This window comes from Myotis nattereri (genome assembly GCF_964212035.1).
Source record: "Myotis nattereri genome assembly, chromosome: 19".
Taxonomy (NCBI): domain Eukaryota; kingdom Metazoa; phylum Chordata; class Mammalia; order Chiroptera; family Vespertilionidae; genus Myotis; species Myotis nattereri.
In genome coordinates, this window is record NC_138095.1 from 14766228 (window position 1) to 14782018 (window position 15791).

Below are 15791 nucleotides of genomic sequence, written 5' to 3' on the forward strand. Positions count from 1 at the left end.
GGCGGAGTGAAGGTAGAGGTAAGGGTTTCTTGCCAGTTTTGAGTTTTGTCATTTCTGAGTTTTCTTGGGGTCCGCCTCTCTGTCCGCTCAGTACAGGATGTCTTAGAACTCCTCCTGAGGAGGGCTTGGCATGGGGGCAGGGGCAGTGCTCCCGAGGTTCTGGGGGTCCTCTGCGTTCCCACGTCCGAGGCAGCCCCCCAGCCTGAGGCTTTCTGTCCCGCGCTGTGTTGCGCCTGCCCGCAGGAGCAGGCCCGCGCCGGGCGTCTCGGAAAAGCCTCCAGCAGAGGGAGACACTCCGGCGGCGGCTCCGCCTGGAAAGCGCCGGGCCGAGCGGGTGGGGGTGTGGGGGTGGGGAGAGGGGGAGTGGGGAAAGGAGAGGTGGGGGGGGGGGCGGGGGCGGGTCCCTGAGCGCTGACGTCCCGAGCAGTGCTGGGAAGTATAGGCTGTGTTGTCACGCCGGTGTCAGTCTGATGAAGATTGGCATCAGGTAAGCTGTCATTCATTTCCATGTCAGAGCAGCTTCTGCAGGCGGCGCGGCTGCGGGCGGCTGCCTCGGAGCGCGCGTGTTTTATTCCGGTCCCCAAGCCGGAGTATTATTCATTGCGACAGGGCGAGGAGGAGAGCGAGCGAGCGAGCGAGCGAGGGAGGCAGCGGGTGGAGAGAGGGAGGCGGCAGGGAGGAGGGAGCAGGGAGCGGGGAGGGAGCGCGCAGAGAGAAGCTGGGGAAGCGCCGGCGAACGCGGAGCGGGCGAGGCTGGGGAGGAGGCGGTCCAGCGTCCGGCCGCCCAGCGCGCAGCCCCGCGGTGGCCGCTGCCTAGCCTTGGAGGGCAGGGGCCGGGCGAGCATTGTCCGCGTGGGAGGAGGACCGCCGGGCCCGAGGCCCCGTAGCGGCGGGCGGGGAGCTGCGCGGGGGCCGAGGGCAGGGAGAGCGCGCTGGCCAGAGCCCTGTGCGGCGGGCCGGTCGGGGCCAGGCGCTCCTCCGGCGAGGCCGGCTCCAGGTTCGCTTTCTCCCGGCTCCCGGCGCCCTTCGGGCCGGCGCTGCCGGCGCCACCAACCTGGGGCTCCTTTGAGCGGCTTGAAGCGGGAGCAGCCTCGGACTCGGGCCGGGCGACTGAAGTCAGAGCCACCGCCTGACTCGTCTGGCCTGGGCGAGTGGGCTTTGCAGGCGAATCCGGGGGACTTCGGAACACGAGTCTGGAAACTGGGATCCCTGGGGCCAGTTTAGGGACCGCGGCCCTGCAAGGAGCGATAATCTGTAGGGTTACGGGCTCTGGACGGATTGTTGGGAGACCTTGGTGAGGTGGTTGAGGCGTGGGGCCCACTGCGAGGTTGGGAGTTAGAGTCCTGGATCGAGCCCTCCGGGCGTAAGTTCGTAAAAGAGGGGATGGAAAGCGGAGGGCGACGGGGCAGGGTCGGGAGTGTGCCGCGCAAAGTTTGCGTCTCTTTCGGCTTAGGTGTGCGGGCTTTCCCAGCTCCCGAACCCGAAGAAGAAACGAGGGAACGGGCTTCCCTTTCGGGGTCTTAGAGGAGCCTGCGCGGCAGGGAGACCCGGGCTCGGGGTGGGAGTGCGGCAGGGCTGGGAGTGGTGGTGCATCAGCCCTGAATTAGGGCAGGGGTTCGGGCCAAGCTGGAGTTTGGGTTGTAGGGTCCAGGCTCACTTTAGAAGCGTGAACGGGCCACTGAGTAGCTTAAGGGCGGAATCCACACCCCAGCCAGAGCTGGGGGCTGGAGTTGGGGGCCTGGAGTTACATCTGAGGCTGGAGTCGGAGAAACGGGTGTTTTTTTTTTCCATTTTATTTGTTTTTTGAATTTAGGCACAGGATCACGAATTTTTATCGGGGTTGAGGCTACTGAAATTTGGGGGTGGTCGTGCGCGCTGGTCTTCACTCCCGTGGGTGGAAAAGCATTAACGTAGGCGATGAAAGTAGTTGATCCGACCCATGGCAGGCGATCCCCGAATTTCTGCTGCTTCTCCCGGAAAGAGGATCTGGAAGAGAGGATTCGAGGCGCTCAGGACCGGGTCTTAGGAGAAAGATTCCGGGAAGCGGACATATCGATGGGACGTTCTGGGTGAATCGACAGGGTAACCACGCAGGGCTCTAGGTGGATCCTAGGACTGTGGCGGCGCCTCGGGCTCCAGGAGTCACTCCGGGTCTGCGGGCGGAACACGGCCGGGCGGGTTCAGGTTGCCCGCCCGCAGGGGCCTCGGCCCGCCCCGGGGGCCAACAGCGAGGTGCCGCCTCGCAACGGGTTGTCCGGGCTGTGGCCGAGGGCAGGGAGGACTCAACTCCGGCGCCCTGATTTGAGTCGCGGGCTCTGGACCCCTAGGCGCCGCCTGCGCTTCTCGCGGCCCGGCCCGGAAGCCCACGCGCGGGGCCGCGGCAGCGATGTGATGCCAGGGAAAGGGGGGAGTTCGGGGTCCCCTACCCTCACCCTCTCGTCCCCGGACTTCTCCAGCGTGTTAACTTCTCGGATATAAAATGCTGTCCAACTGGTGGAAGACAAAAGCTTCGTATTGTAGACAGATTTAGGTGACCCCTCCCCCAAACTGAGAAAATGATGGTGTTCAAACACAAAAAGATAAATTACGCGAAGCCTAACCCCAAGACCTCCCGCTTATTCTGCCATTCTGGCCTTCTGGAGGCCGGGGCCTTGGGGGAAGGGAGGGGTCTCTTGTTTTGGACTCTGGATCTCTCATTCGAGCGGCACCGGGACCTAGGCTCTGGCCTAGCTCGCGGGAGAGAGAAGTCCCGACTCGGGAGAGAGACTACCCTACCCCTCTGGCCAACTAGGGAAGCAGTGTGTAGGGCGGTGCACAGGAGGGAGGTTTGAAATGTCCTCCTCGCAATCTTGAGCTCAACCTCCCAGCCCTCGTACCCGTCCCCTCGTCCCCTCGCCCCCCTCTCTGGGGCTGCCAGATTGCGATTCCGGGGCGCAGGAGACCCGCGACCCACGAGTGGCCGCGGCCGCCTGGGCGCTGTGAGCGGAGCTCCGCGCTGTTGTTCTGCGGGCTTGGAATTCTTGCACTCTCTCCCGCCGAGAGCCTGCGTGCAGGAGGGAGCCGTGACCCCACGGAGACTCCGGGTCTCCGCCTCTCCTTTGTGAGCTCCGGAGGCATGAAAGGCCGGAGAGAGAAAGAGACGCTGCTCAGAATAAGGGGCAGGGGGTTACTGGAGAGCGATGGGCCGGCCAAGGCTCACAGTAAAATGCCTCGTGCAAATTGCACTGAAGTGTACCGGACTCGAGACTGGCTGTTTTATGATCCTTTCTGGGAGTTTACTGCTCTCTGCTTTTAAGTCTATAGATTGCTTTAAGTTAATGAAAGTGCTGCTTTCAAAAGGAGCTTTTATTGTGGGGCCATGATGAGTCCAGTCCCTCCCCTTTACTCTTCCAAAATGGGCCTGTTTAAAAAGAGAGAGACTCCTGGAGTTCCCACAGGGACAGAGCTGGGGCAGGACGCCGTGCGACAATGAGGATGAATAAAAATCAATGTCCAAGTAATTCAGAAAGATGCGTTTCCTTCTTTTCCAGTCCAGTGTCCTCTATACATTCCTATCCTGCCTTTCGGACTTTCACTGAGTCTGACTTCAGATGTTGCTTGGTCCCTCCCCCATAAACCCCTTCTCAACATTGCTTTATATAGACCTGACCCAATTCAATTAAACTCCAACTGGATTTCAGGATTTCAACTGGCTGTCAAATCAAACGTGAACTAAAATATTGGGGACTGGGGGAGGGGCTCTGTCTTGCCTTTAGTAAGTAAGATGCGCTAAAATGTCAGGGCGAAAGTCTGGAAACCTTGAGAAGAAACGTGCAAAACTATTTTTTCAGCACTTTTCCCTTTTCCAATCTGTTTGGCACAAAAGGTGAGATGACAAGGTTTTTGACTAGGTCCTAACACAGGAACTGCAGTGGGGCTGGGCTGTGGCTTTGACCGCATGTCATAACCATTTAAACTGTGGTTAGTTGTTCAAAGCTTCTCCAAGCTGGGTTTCATTAACTCTACACCAGTTGCCTGGAAGTTCAGTAGCAATAAATTGTATAAACACATTTGAAGTAAGTTAGTGATGAAATAAGGAGAATTACTGTCTTGTGAGTGGAGAATCCTGAATTCATGGAGTTCTAGCTTAACTGGAAACATACCTCCTCTCCCTTGGCCTTGATGTTTATGGGTGTACCAGAGTGTGTGTTAAATTTCTTTCTGCCATGTCCATCTTCAACGTGGGGCTGTAACTCATTAAAGACCAAGGCATGCCTAGAAAGCAAAAAGGCTGAGTTTTAAAGCGGCTTCTATTAGCCTGGTTCAGAAACCAAACCAAACCCATCAACCTGACTTCCTTATTCTGGGTGAATGCAACACGCACCATGAACAGCAGCAGAGCAGGCCAAATTAGATTTTTAAATGTTAGCAGCTTAATAATACTGTGTTGTTAGCAATTGAATTTGTTTTTATTAAAGAAACAACCTATAAAATTTATAGGCTTCCAACATGTTGCAAGATTTCCATGCTATTTATTTAGCACCCCCCTCCCCCATTCTATCTCCAATTTCAGACTTTTGTTCCCGATTTATTTAATGTGGAGCACATTTTCTAAATTAGTTTGAGGAAGGTGAGAAATGCTGTTCTAAGTTTTCCTTTTCCTATACTGTGTGGCACAAGGCCTGCGATGCTGAGATATATATAAACGTGTGATGCAATTGCTAGAGGTGACGGCATGGGAACCAGAGTGTCTGATCAAACAAAATGCAGATCAGAGTATGGAGAGGGAGAAAATGAATCATCGTGAGCCACCGTTAGCCTTGATTATAGCCAGCACACCACACTTTGCATAAAACGCTTCACATGAGATTCATGACTTATTGAAGATTGAATTCTGTGGAGAAGCAGAATTTAGAGGGAGGAGCCGCACTGGCTGGGTTCTGGCCAGGCTGCTTGGCCAGCTTGTTGCAATGGGGATCTGCTAATTTAATTAGATCTAATACCTGGTGGGAATGGAGGAAGGAGATAATCAAGGTTGGCAGGTCAGCATGCTGAGCTAGTGTTTAGGCTGAAATTTGGGGGCCGGGCAGCTTTATCCCCTGTTACTGTCTGGCTGCAGGACTCCAGTGGGTCATTTAACTTCTGGATCTTGGTTTCTCCATCTGTAAAATGAGTGTATCACACACACTGCTCCCGAGGCTCCTGAGTGAATCCTGCAGGGATCGTACTGGGTGCTCTCAAATAACAAAGGGAATGAGAGGGAAGGCTTCTGAGCAGCAGTCAGAATCCTCAGTGTGTTTTCCTTCCCTGTTTGGCTCCACAGCCTTCCCCCATAACTCTCAGGAGTTGCAAGACTTGCGTGAAAGGGTTGACCTCCTGCCTTTCCTTACATCCTAGAATTTGGAAACCCTGCTGTGATTCCAAAAACCACCTGCACCTCATCAGGAGGGACAATTAAGTTGCTGCATTGGGGGAACTGGAATGCTTGTTCCCCATGGTGCTACCTGGAATGGCTTTCATGCATCAGATGAACACAGAATCTGACCTATCAGAAATCCAGCCCCTTCTCTATGTCACGGGGAAGAGGAGGCCTGAGCACCAACTGGTGTGTGACATCTGGTCAGGCTAGGGGGGATGGGCGCTGGTCCAGAGCTAGCCGCTGCCTGACCCTTGCTTAGCAGTCTCCACGCTGGCAGATCAAAGCAGATCCTGGGCCAGAAAGCCCACGAAGTTTACAGCGGGCCCTTCTACAAAAGTGCATGTCCTTGGACACTCTGCACTCCTGTGCCTGGTTTTTCAAAGCCAGCCTTGATTCTGGAGACGTGGCTCCAGTGAAAGGCTTGCCTTTAATTCTCTGCCTGTGGGGACTTCTTAGGATAATTTTTTTTCTCCACACAGCCTCCTCCTACAGTCACGGGCAACATCTTAGTCTCCATTCTGATTGGAGGTGAGAGCCCGGTTGAGGGTAGAAGGAACCACCAGTTTGTTAAGAGAAACCATGAGAGTGGGAAGGCCCAGTCCTTCTACCAGATCCTGCAGGAGTAAGGGAGAACCAAGCCCCAGACCCTCGAGAAGAACTTGCTGCGTGAACTCGCTGCAAACGCCGTGTCTTCAGGGGGATCTGCTATTTGGCTTGGAAGCCTCACCGCAGGCCCTGCCTGCCTGGGTTTCTAATTACACGAAGGACGTTTCTGCTAAGACCTATCTCACTAAAAACACATCCCCGTGTGTAATAAGAAACCCTAAACCAGGCAGGATATTTTAAAACTGAAGCAATGAAGATTAGATTAAGTCTCCACCAAACAGCTTCGTTCTCGTATTATTTTTGGCTGGAATGTGGAAAAAAGCAGCTGGCCCTGGGGCCCCGAGCAGGCTGCGAGGGTTCCGATGGAGCTGGGCTGGGTGGCGTAATTGTTAGTTTCTCTGCTTAATAGGAATGTGGCCAACTTCAGTGCCGCTCAGTCAAGGCAGTGGGGGTCTGAGGGGGCCCCAGGGTTGGGGAGTGGCCAAAGAGTGGCCCAGGTGACAGGGCACTGAGGACACTTCTAAACTCCCCACCCTGTTAGGATCTAGTCTCCTAGGTTCAGCTTATGCTTCCACTCCCAATCCCATCTTGTGCCTAGTAAACCCATCCATGCTCCAGGAGGCCTTTGGAGGAACTTTAATATTGGGGACCTTTGTAGGTGGAGAGGAGGGACACACAGTTGTCCAAGATTCCTGGAAGTGGAGCCCAGGAACCTGGCATCGCAGGCTTGTCCCGTCCTGCTGGGGACAGGCAGCGTGGTGTTCCTTCATCCAGCCAGGATTCAGTGTCTCCTGTGTGCCTGGCACAGTGCTAGGCATCGAGGACACAACTGCAACAACAAATGGAACAGGCACAGGTAACCATCCAGTCCCTGTCCGCAAAGAGCTTGCCTGCTGTGGAGACAGAGTATGGGCTTAGCATCAGATACAACTGCCCTTGAGAGCCTGGCTCTGCTAGTTACTAATCAGATGACTTTAGACAAGTTGCTTAACATCTTTGATCCAACTCCCTCCTCCCCCTTGTAAAGTGGGAACTAAAAGTATAAAGCTCAAAGGATTGTGAGGTGAGCATATGTAAAGTCCCCAGCACAGTGTCTGGCACATAGGAGAGACTCGATCACTGTTGGAGAACCCCCTCCCTGTTATGTTGGACTGAACATCCAGCGGCTGGACCACCCAGCTTACCACTCCCCTTCCATTGTGCTTTCCTGGGACATGGCCTGGCCCTCTTGCAGGCCACTGGCACCATCAGCAAGTGTGGAACAGACAGCTGGTGACGTGGAGGCCTGGTGCTGCTCAATGCGTGCAGACTCTGGCTGGTCTATGGTAGAAACAGGCCTGTCCTCAGCTGTTTGGGGGCGGACAAACACATACGAGATGGCATGCAGACACACTGAGGTGACATGAAAAAAGGCACAGGTTGCCATTAACCAGAGGATGGACAGGTGGGATGGGATGCTACTGAGTCACCAGTGTGTAGGTAATCAGGGAGACTTTAAGGGGAGGTGAGCTCTCAGCAGTGCTCACAGGGATGGCTGAGGCAGCCTGAACCAGAGTGAAGACCAGCCCTTTCTGAGCATGCCAGGGGGCCAGCTGGGCCACCACTGCCTCAGGAGTGCCACCTGGGCCTCCCTGTTGGGGACTGGCCTCTGTCAAACACTGAGGGGTCCCTGAGGGGATTTTATGCTTGCTTCCCAGTGGGTAGAACCTAGGCTAATGACAGTGCATGAAGCAAACGGATCCACCCCTGACTACAGCACACTATCCCTGCTTTTCCTCAGCCAAGAGAGCAGATAGGCCCACCCCAGCCCTCTCAGGGACCATGAAGCTGACCAGTGTTACAGTGGTTGATTGAGATGGTGGAGAGTACAGGGATTTGGACTGGGCATCAGAGGATGGTGGACTCGGGCTGTGACTGATCTCTGGCTGTCAGTTTCCTCACCTATCCAATGAGGAGCTTGAAGTTGCTCTCAGGAGCCCCTTTGGCTTGTGTTTCCTCCTAATGATACTGCTTTATTTCTGGGCAATCATTGACCCCTCCTTCCTGCAGCAGCACTCCCAGGCAGGCATTGGAACACACACAGCTGCAGAGGCACCATGTGAGGGCGTGGCCCCTGGGTCGCCCTTGTGTGTAGGCCAGTAATGGCAAACCTTTTGAGCTCGGCGTGTCAGCATTTTGAAAAACACTAACTTAACTCTGGTGCCGTGTCACATATAGAAATTTTTTGATATTTGCAACCATAGTAAAACAAAGATTTATATTTTTGATATTTTGTATATTAAAATGCCATTTAACAAAGAAAAATCAACCAAAAAAATGAGTGTCATAGGTTCGCCATCACTGGTGTAGGGTCTTGAGACAGTAGAGCGGGTTGGCTTTGGCTTTGACTTGACTTCCTGGAGTGAATAGATGTGTCCTAGCAATAGGAGTGGCTCCATGGCTCCTGGGGTCCAGCCCCAGCAGTCCAGGGGTTCCCAAAGGTGTGCACGGAGTTGGCAAAGAATGATTTACACGGACTCTCTAGCTCTCTTTAGTCTCTGTGGATCTTCCTGTGCCTGGCTGAGGCCACACAGAAAGATCCGGAGGCAAGCTGAGCCTTTATTTTATAGTCAGAGGTAAACAAGGTAGTGGTTACCAAAGTTACACTGTTCTTGTGAGTTTCACTTGTTTACACTGTTCTTGCGAATTTCACTTGTTTTTGTTCTTGTTCTTGCTGCACTTCCCTCAGCCCGTTAGCTTCCCAGGTAAGATCTAGGGATCCTCATAAGGTCAAACCTAATTATGCTTAAGAGGACTGTGCCCTCTAAGCTGAGACTTGTTTGTGACTTTGCCAACAGGTCAGTCCGAGGCTTAACCCTATAGCTGCTCCCCACACATGGCGGTAGCATTTTTAGTCTGAAGATTCACTGGCCTCTTCTACAAAGCGATGTTGGCTTCCTTTGTTAGATGGTGTGGTGTTGGGAGAAGTAATACAGGCTAGGGCAGGGGTGGGCAAACTTTTTGACTCGAGGGCCACAATGGGTTCTTATACTGGACCGGAGGGCCGGAACAAAAGCATGGATGGAGTATTTGTGTGAACTAATATAAATTCAAAGTAAACATCATTACATAAAAGGGTACGGTCTTATTTTTTTTTAGTTTTATTCATTTCAAACAGGCCGGATCCGGCCCGCAGGCCGTAGTTTGCCCACGGCTGGGCTAGGGTGTCAGATTATCCATCCTGACCCTGGTCCTACTACTGCTAAGCTGTGTGTCCTTCAGCACATCACTTAACTTCTCTGAGCTTCCGTTTTCTTCGTATTATAGTCAGGATGATAATGACATAGAGCCCATAGGAGTACTGAAGAAACTATCTAAAACTGCGTAGCTTGTGGTAAGCTCATGGTGGATGTTAGTTTTCTTCCCTAATAAAGCACATTCTCATGCGCTCTCTCGTCTGATCTTGTCAACTTTGTGCAGCAGGTGGAATGGACATTGTCATATCATTTCACAAATGAGAGGAGCGAGAGTGGTGGGTCTTGGAAGGGGATGCGAAGTGTCTGCCTGTTCACGGGGAAGCGTGTTAATTAAAGTAGCCCAGGTCTCCCTGTCACAACTACGGGCTTTTCTTTAGCCTTTGGAGACAAAGGAAGTGCCTTGCTGAGCTCTGAGAGCTGCTGTGCCCTGAGCCCCACTATTCGTCTCCCCAGAATCTCTTTAAAGGAACCAGATGAACACATCTTCCCATTACCCATATCTTTGTCTGGCAGACTCTGTGGAAAGTTTTCAGCTGTTATGGAAACGAAAACCTAGAGGATCTATATTTTTCTTCCACAAAGCCTTCAGTTATAGGTGGGGTGGGCTGGCCAGCGCAGAGGTGGCGTGGCGGCAGACTTGGGCACGGAGGTGGGTAATGGCAGTGGCTGGTGGTGACAGAGCTGCAGTGCAGCCCAAGTGGTAAGGAGCCTGGGGTAAGGAGAAGGTCCCCAGGGGTTGGCACCCATCGTCCTCTTGCTTACAGTCCTGGCAGACAGCCCCACCCTAGAGCTTCCTCCAACTGTCCTCTCTCAGGCAGTTCATTGTCGTTGTGCTGCTCTAGCCCAAGGCCTGTGCTGAGCTGTGGAGTCCAGGGCTGCTTCTGCCCTTCTCAGGGAGGCGGTGCCCCCTGTGGGTTGTGGGTTCTAGTTCCAGATCAGAAGCAAGAAGGCCCAGAGATTCGGGGGGTGTGCCCAGGGCCCACAGGCATAGGTGCTTGATCGCACTCCTGAGCCCTTCCCGGTAATGCATCTACCCGTCCACAGCGTGGCCTGAGCCCCCCTCTTCATGAATGCCCGGTCATGGGCTGTGCGGGGCTAGGGCCTTGTCTTCTGGGAACTACGCTATCTCATCAGGAGCGCAAACAGATAACATCCAAGGGAAAAGCTGCGTGACTCAGACACTTTTGTAACGTCTTTGGGTTGTAGCATCGTCACTTTATACAGCAGGAGGTTAGACGAGATTGTCCTCAAGGCCCTCCAGGTCTACTAGGCTGTGAGTACATGCTAAAGTGTGTGGTCCAGGCTCCCGAGCACCACAAATCTGGAGACGGTGGGGAGCACCAAGGGACGCTTAGCCCAGTGGACTAGGGCCTGCCTCACTCTGATTAGGTGAGAGGGGCCCTTCTGAGTCCTTCAGGCCTGAGGACACGGGGACAGAAATCGAGTAGGAGAGCCCAGTAGCATGGAGGTTCAGTGCCACCGCTCTCCTGTGGCCTGTGTAGAAGTGGTGGTCTTGCCCTACTGCCTCGATGGGAGCTCCTTGCTCATGGTGCCTCTCTCAGCTCTGGGAGGGCTAGGCTCACCCAGGACAGCAGCCCCTGGGGCATTCCTCACTGGTGTGATCTGGAGAAAAGGCCAGGAGCTCTATGGATTCCCTCCCCCCTCCACCTTCCCTGGAGGCCATTCCCAGGGAAAGTGATTTGCTCCTTGCTGGGCATAGCTCTCCTCAGGGGCACCCGCATCCTTCAGAGCTGCTGAGTGGCCATGAGATGCTGAGACTGCTACCTCCCACTGACTTCCACATTGTCAAGAAAGCCCCTTTCCAAGCTGGACATCTGGTCTCCTGAATACTTCTCAGTCTTTCCATCGGATTTGGAAGGCAGGGGTGGAAGGAGAACTTCAGTCCTCTGGGGAGTGCCCTTAGCTGGGAAGTGTGGCAGGGGAGAGGGGAACCGTCTGGCATTCCTTTTGCACAGAGCCATGGGGCTAGACCCCCCCTCCCCCCAAACCATGTAGAGCAGGACTCTTCCTGGGAAGAGGGGACGGCTGCCACAGGCTCGCTCAGAGATTGAGGGAGAAGGATTTGCTGAGCTCTGTGGTGTTTGGGTAGCTGAGCAAGGCCCCTGATTGTGGAGGCTCCTTTGCGGTGTGCTGGAACCTGTGCAGCACAAGCCAAAGGCTTGAGTTTGAGACTTGACTCAGCCGTATGCTCACTGGATGACCTTAATAGCTGGCCCCACTTTCCCTCATCAGTAAATGATGGTAATAGTGCCATTGGGGCTATGGAAGTTAATGTATGTGGATGTGTCATGCGCATTATACACACACAAATGAAGCGCCTTCACCGTGTCTGGCATGTAATACGTGGGGAGAAAATTGGTTGGCACAGACCCTATGATTCTTATTAAAGTGGAGCACACGTGCAGACATACACCCCTCATACTCACTGAGTGATGAATAAAAATCTGACCTGCGTGACTGCCCCACAGCCGGGGTAGGAACCACACCCTCTGGGTTTTCACCACATTCTGGCAGAGTCCACAAACCTGCATTGTGTGCCTACCATGTGCCAATGGCTGTTCTCACGTTTTTCATCTAATCCAGTGCGGGGGCCACCTGGGGCCTGGTGTGTGTGGCCGCCAGGTCCCATCAGCCTGAGCCAGGCCTTGGGTTCTTCCCCACTGGTAATGTTTATTTGGTTGATTTTTATTGAGCATCTTCTATGTGTCAGACCCTGCAGAAGTACTGGGATACGACTGTGCACTGGACAGCCGGGCTTCCTGCCAGTTCACGGACTGTGGGGGAGGCAGGATTCAAGTTCATAAGTAATTAGTGAAACCATGACAGGGCCATGGAGGAGTCCAGGAAGTCAGGGGAGCGTGATGGGGGAGTGTCACCCCCTCAGCGGTCTGGGAGAGCATCCTGGAGTTTTGGTCCTTAGATGAGGTCCCTCCCAGGGAGAGAGTTGACCAATCTCTCCAACCGGGGTCTCCCTTTCCATCCCAGACAAGTACAGAACAGGCAAGAGGAAGACAGTGCGAGCCAGAAAAATCCTGCCGGGGTTTCTGCTCTCACCTGTTTCTCGTCCAGGGTGCCTCAGAGATCATGGCTGACGCTGTCCCCACACACACCCTGCTCCCCCGTCACCATCATACTCCTTGAGGGCATAGCTTCCAGGAGGGGCCTTTAGAAAGAGCAGGCACCCCTTCTCCATTCTTCCTGCAGCCCCAGCTAAGGCCCTGATCATATCTGGGAGTACTTGGTGACCTTCACATCTTACCCGAGTCTGATTTCTGGATTCAGCAGCATGAACTAGGGAGGAAAGGCTCACTCTTCTTCCTCAGTACCAGCCATGCCATTCTTCAGAAACACTGGGGGCAGTTCGTGCTTATTTTGCAGTTTGGTGCTTTGGAGGGGGCAGTGTGGAGAGGCGGGAGGGAGTGGCCAGAGAGTTTGACGGACTTAAATCACTGAGGCTGTTAATCCAAAGTTACATGGGTATGAAAAGAAAGGTGCGCTCAAGGGAATGGCCGCGGTGCAGAACAGGCCCTTGCTGAGGTTTGGGCACCGTGGGGCTGGCAAAGGGGTATGTACCTGGATGGGACAGGTAGGGGTGAAAGTGCAGCCTCAGCTGCCTGCTGGATGTGCAATTTCTCAACCTCTTTGAGCCTTAGGCTCTTCCTTTTTGTGAACTGGAACTCGCCATGGCTCTTGGCAAGGGGGTTCAATGAGATCACACAGCACAGAGCCTGGCCTAGTCTCTGGCCTCTGGAAGGTACTCGTATATGTGAGTCCCTTTCCTGTCATTTCCTTCTCACTCCTCACAGTGCTGGACGGAGACCAAAGTCCCCCTTCAGGAGGCGGGAAGACCCCGAGCCTCTCTGGGGGCACAGCTGGAATGGCTGGCTGAGACCACTGCAGGCTGGGGACAGTGTCAGAGCGAGGCCATGTCCGGGACAGTGGGGAGGCAGTGCTGGGGGTCTCCTGGAAGAGCCAGCCAGCACAGGCGACCTCAAGGAGGGATAGGAGGCAGAGTCTCTGAAACAGGGAGCTGGGGAGAAGAGGAGGGAAGGAGGAAGGGAGAAAGGATGGAAGTGAGGAGGGATGAAGGAAGGAGGGAGGGAGGACATGAACATCTGTGAAGTGTCTACTATGTGTTTGACATTGAGCTAGTACTTTAGTACCCATTATTTGATTTTATACATTTAAAAGCATAGCATCTTAGAGGCATGAAGTCTCAGAACTAGATAGGACATGTATTACAACCTCTGTAATATATATATATATATATATATATATATATATATATAAATTGAAGCTCAGAGAGGGGCAGAAACTTGCTTAAGGTCATGCAGGAAATCAGTGCCGAGCTGGACTGGAAACTGCCTGGCCAAGCCGTTGGGGCAGAGTGGAAAGAGCGTAGATCTTGAATCAGAAAGACTTAAGTCTGACCTCAGATACATTTATAGGAACTTTCTTTCTGAGCCTGTTCTCTTAGCTGTAAGATGGAATGTCATTCTCAGTTCTAGTGGCGGCCATGACAATGAAATGAGATAATTTGTGTAAAGGGCCTGGTGTGGCATCAGGAGCTCTGTGGGCTCAGGTCCTTTCCCCTTCCAGCCCTGCCCCGCTTAGCTCATGGCTCTTGTCACACTCCACGCACGGAGCCCGCCAAAGAGCCCTGAGCTGGCCCACCTTGTGCCCCTAGAAGGCCTGGGGCACGAATTCATTCTTTCAGTTGGCCTTCAAGTCTTAATCGGTAGCTTGAGTGTATGCCAGGCCTTGTCCTGCTCCCGGGATAGGGACAGAAAGGTGAGCAAAAACAGATGTAACCTCTATCCTGAAAGATTTCACAGTTGGATGGAGCAGAGAGGCATTATTTTTTTAAAAGTCAGACAAAGAAATATGAGCATGCAGAGTGTTGACGGGAGGCACCTAAAGCTATGAGAGCATTAGCAGGAAGATTTTATTTTGAGAAAGCAGGGAAGTCTCTGAGAAAGTGATATTTGCACTGAGACCTACAGGGAGAGTAGGACATAAGCGAGGAGAGCCAGAGGGAAGGGTATTCCAGTGGGGGGCTGAGGGGGGAAGCGGGGAGGGCGTGGAACAGTAGGTGTGAAGGCCCTGGGAGAGAGGATGTGGTTGATAGATGGCAAGGGGCTGGGGCAGAGTGACAGGGGCAGTGTGATCACAGAGCGGCAGCTTAGAGAAGCTTGGACACTGTACCTTCGGGAGAGGTGGGAGAGCCTGTGTGAGATTCTGAGATGGAGACCAGGCTAAGGTCTGGCTAGAGGCCTGATATCGCCAAGCTTCAGTCTTTTGCCCCAGGTGAAGGCAATAATAAAAATCATAACTAGATTGCGGGTCCATGGTGGAGAGAGGGAAGTAAACTGAACAAATGGAAAAGGAACTTTGCCTTCATCCTATAAGTGAACAGTGTCGAATTCTTTCTTGTGAAAGCGTTAATGATTTGAATTTATAAGGGAATAAAAGCCAAAGTCCTTACATGGGTGAACCTGCACCTCCTAGTTCAACTCCTGTCACCATCTTCCCTCCCTGTGCTAACTGGAACATCTCAGGGCCTTTGCACGTGCTGTCCCCTCTGCCTGGAGCACTTTCCCTAGGTACCTGCCTGGCCGACTCCCTCGGTTTTTCTAGATATCCTCTCTGATGTCACCCTCACAGTGAGGCCTTCCCTGAAGGCCCCATCAGAAATGAAATCCCTTTCTCCCATCCTTGGCTCTTCCTGGTCCCCTTTATCTTTCTCCAATAATGATCAGATGATGTCTCTTTTTTTTTCTGGTACTGCAATCCAACACAATGCTTGCACAAAGTAAGAGCCCAGCTAATGTGTGTGGAGAGCTGCTTGTGAAATGATTTGGTAGGGTCATTCAGAGATGCTTTTTTTTGATCCTCTGAAGCTGACTCATTGAATGTTGGAATTGGAAGGAACCAGCTGGTCTTCAAATAACCTTCTCATTTAACATCTGAGTAAACAGGGGCCCAGAGGGTCAAGGGGCTTTGAAAGATCACGTAGCACAGAGCCAGGATGAGAACCGAGGCCTCTGGGGTTCACTACAGAACTCTGGCTACAAAGTTTTTTTTGGGGGGGTTGCTTTGTGGATTCTAACTTCCTGGGAGTTGGAGGGTGGGGGTGACAGTCGGTGTGTGTCGGGGGTGGCCACAGGGCTCTGGCTTCCTTGAATTCTGCTCATGGGGCCACATGGCCTGAGGAGCTGTAATTTCATTCCAAGATCTCTGTTACTGCTCAGCACCTGTGAGACGTTTTGGGGCCGTCTTTCGGGATGTTGGTAAAGGTGGCAGGTGCTCACCAACAGGCAGACATGCATGTCTCCCAGCACTCAGAAGTGAAGTGAATGAGCTGTCAGTCTCTGTCAAGGTCAGCCCACAGGAAATGATTATGACGCTCATACTTGGGGTCTAATGTGGGGACTAATGCAAAGAAGTGTCAGTTTCTGGTCCTGCCACTGTAGCCTCCTCCTGGGCCACCTCTCCCCAGTGGAGGGTGAGCTGTGCTCATGGGACATTGA

At 53.2% G+C, this 15791-nt stretch overlaps 1 protein-coding gene across 2 annotated transcripts in view; it reads left to right on the forward strand.

The window, feature by feature from the left end:
- The first annotated feature begins 410 nt into the window (after positions 1–410).
- PKNOX2 (PBX/knotted 1 homeobox 2) overlaps positions 411–15791 on the forward strand; it is a 231400-nt gene continuing 216019 nt past the window's right edge. For both annotated transcript variants that reach the window (XM_081114134.1, XM_081114135.1), the window contains exon 1: positions 411–487. The gene's annotated coding sequence lies outside the window, so the exon portion shown is untranslated. The remainder of the gene's footprint in view (positions 488–15791) is intronic.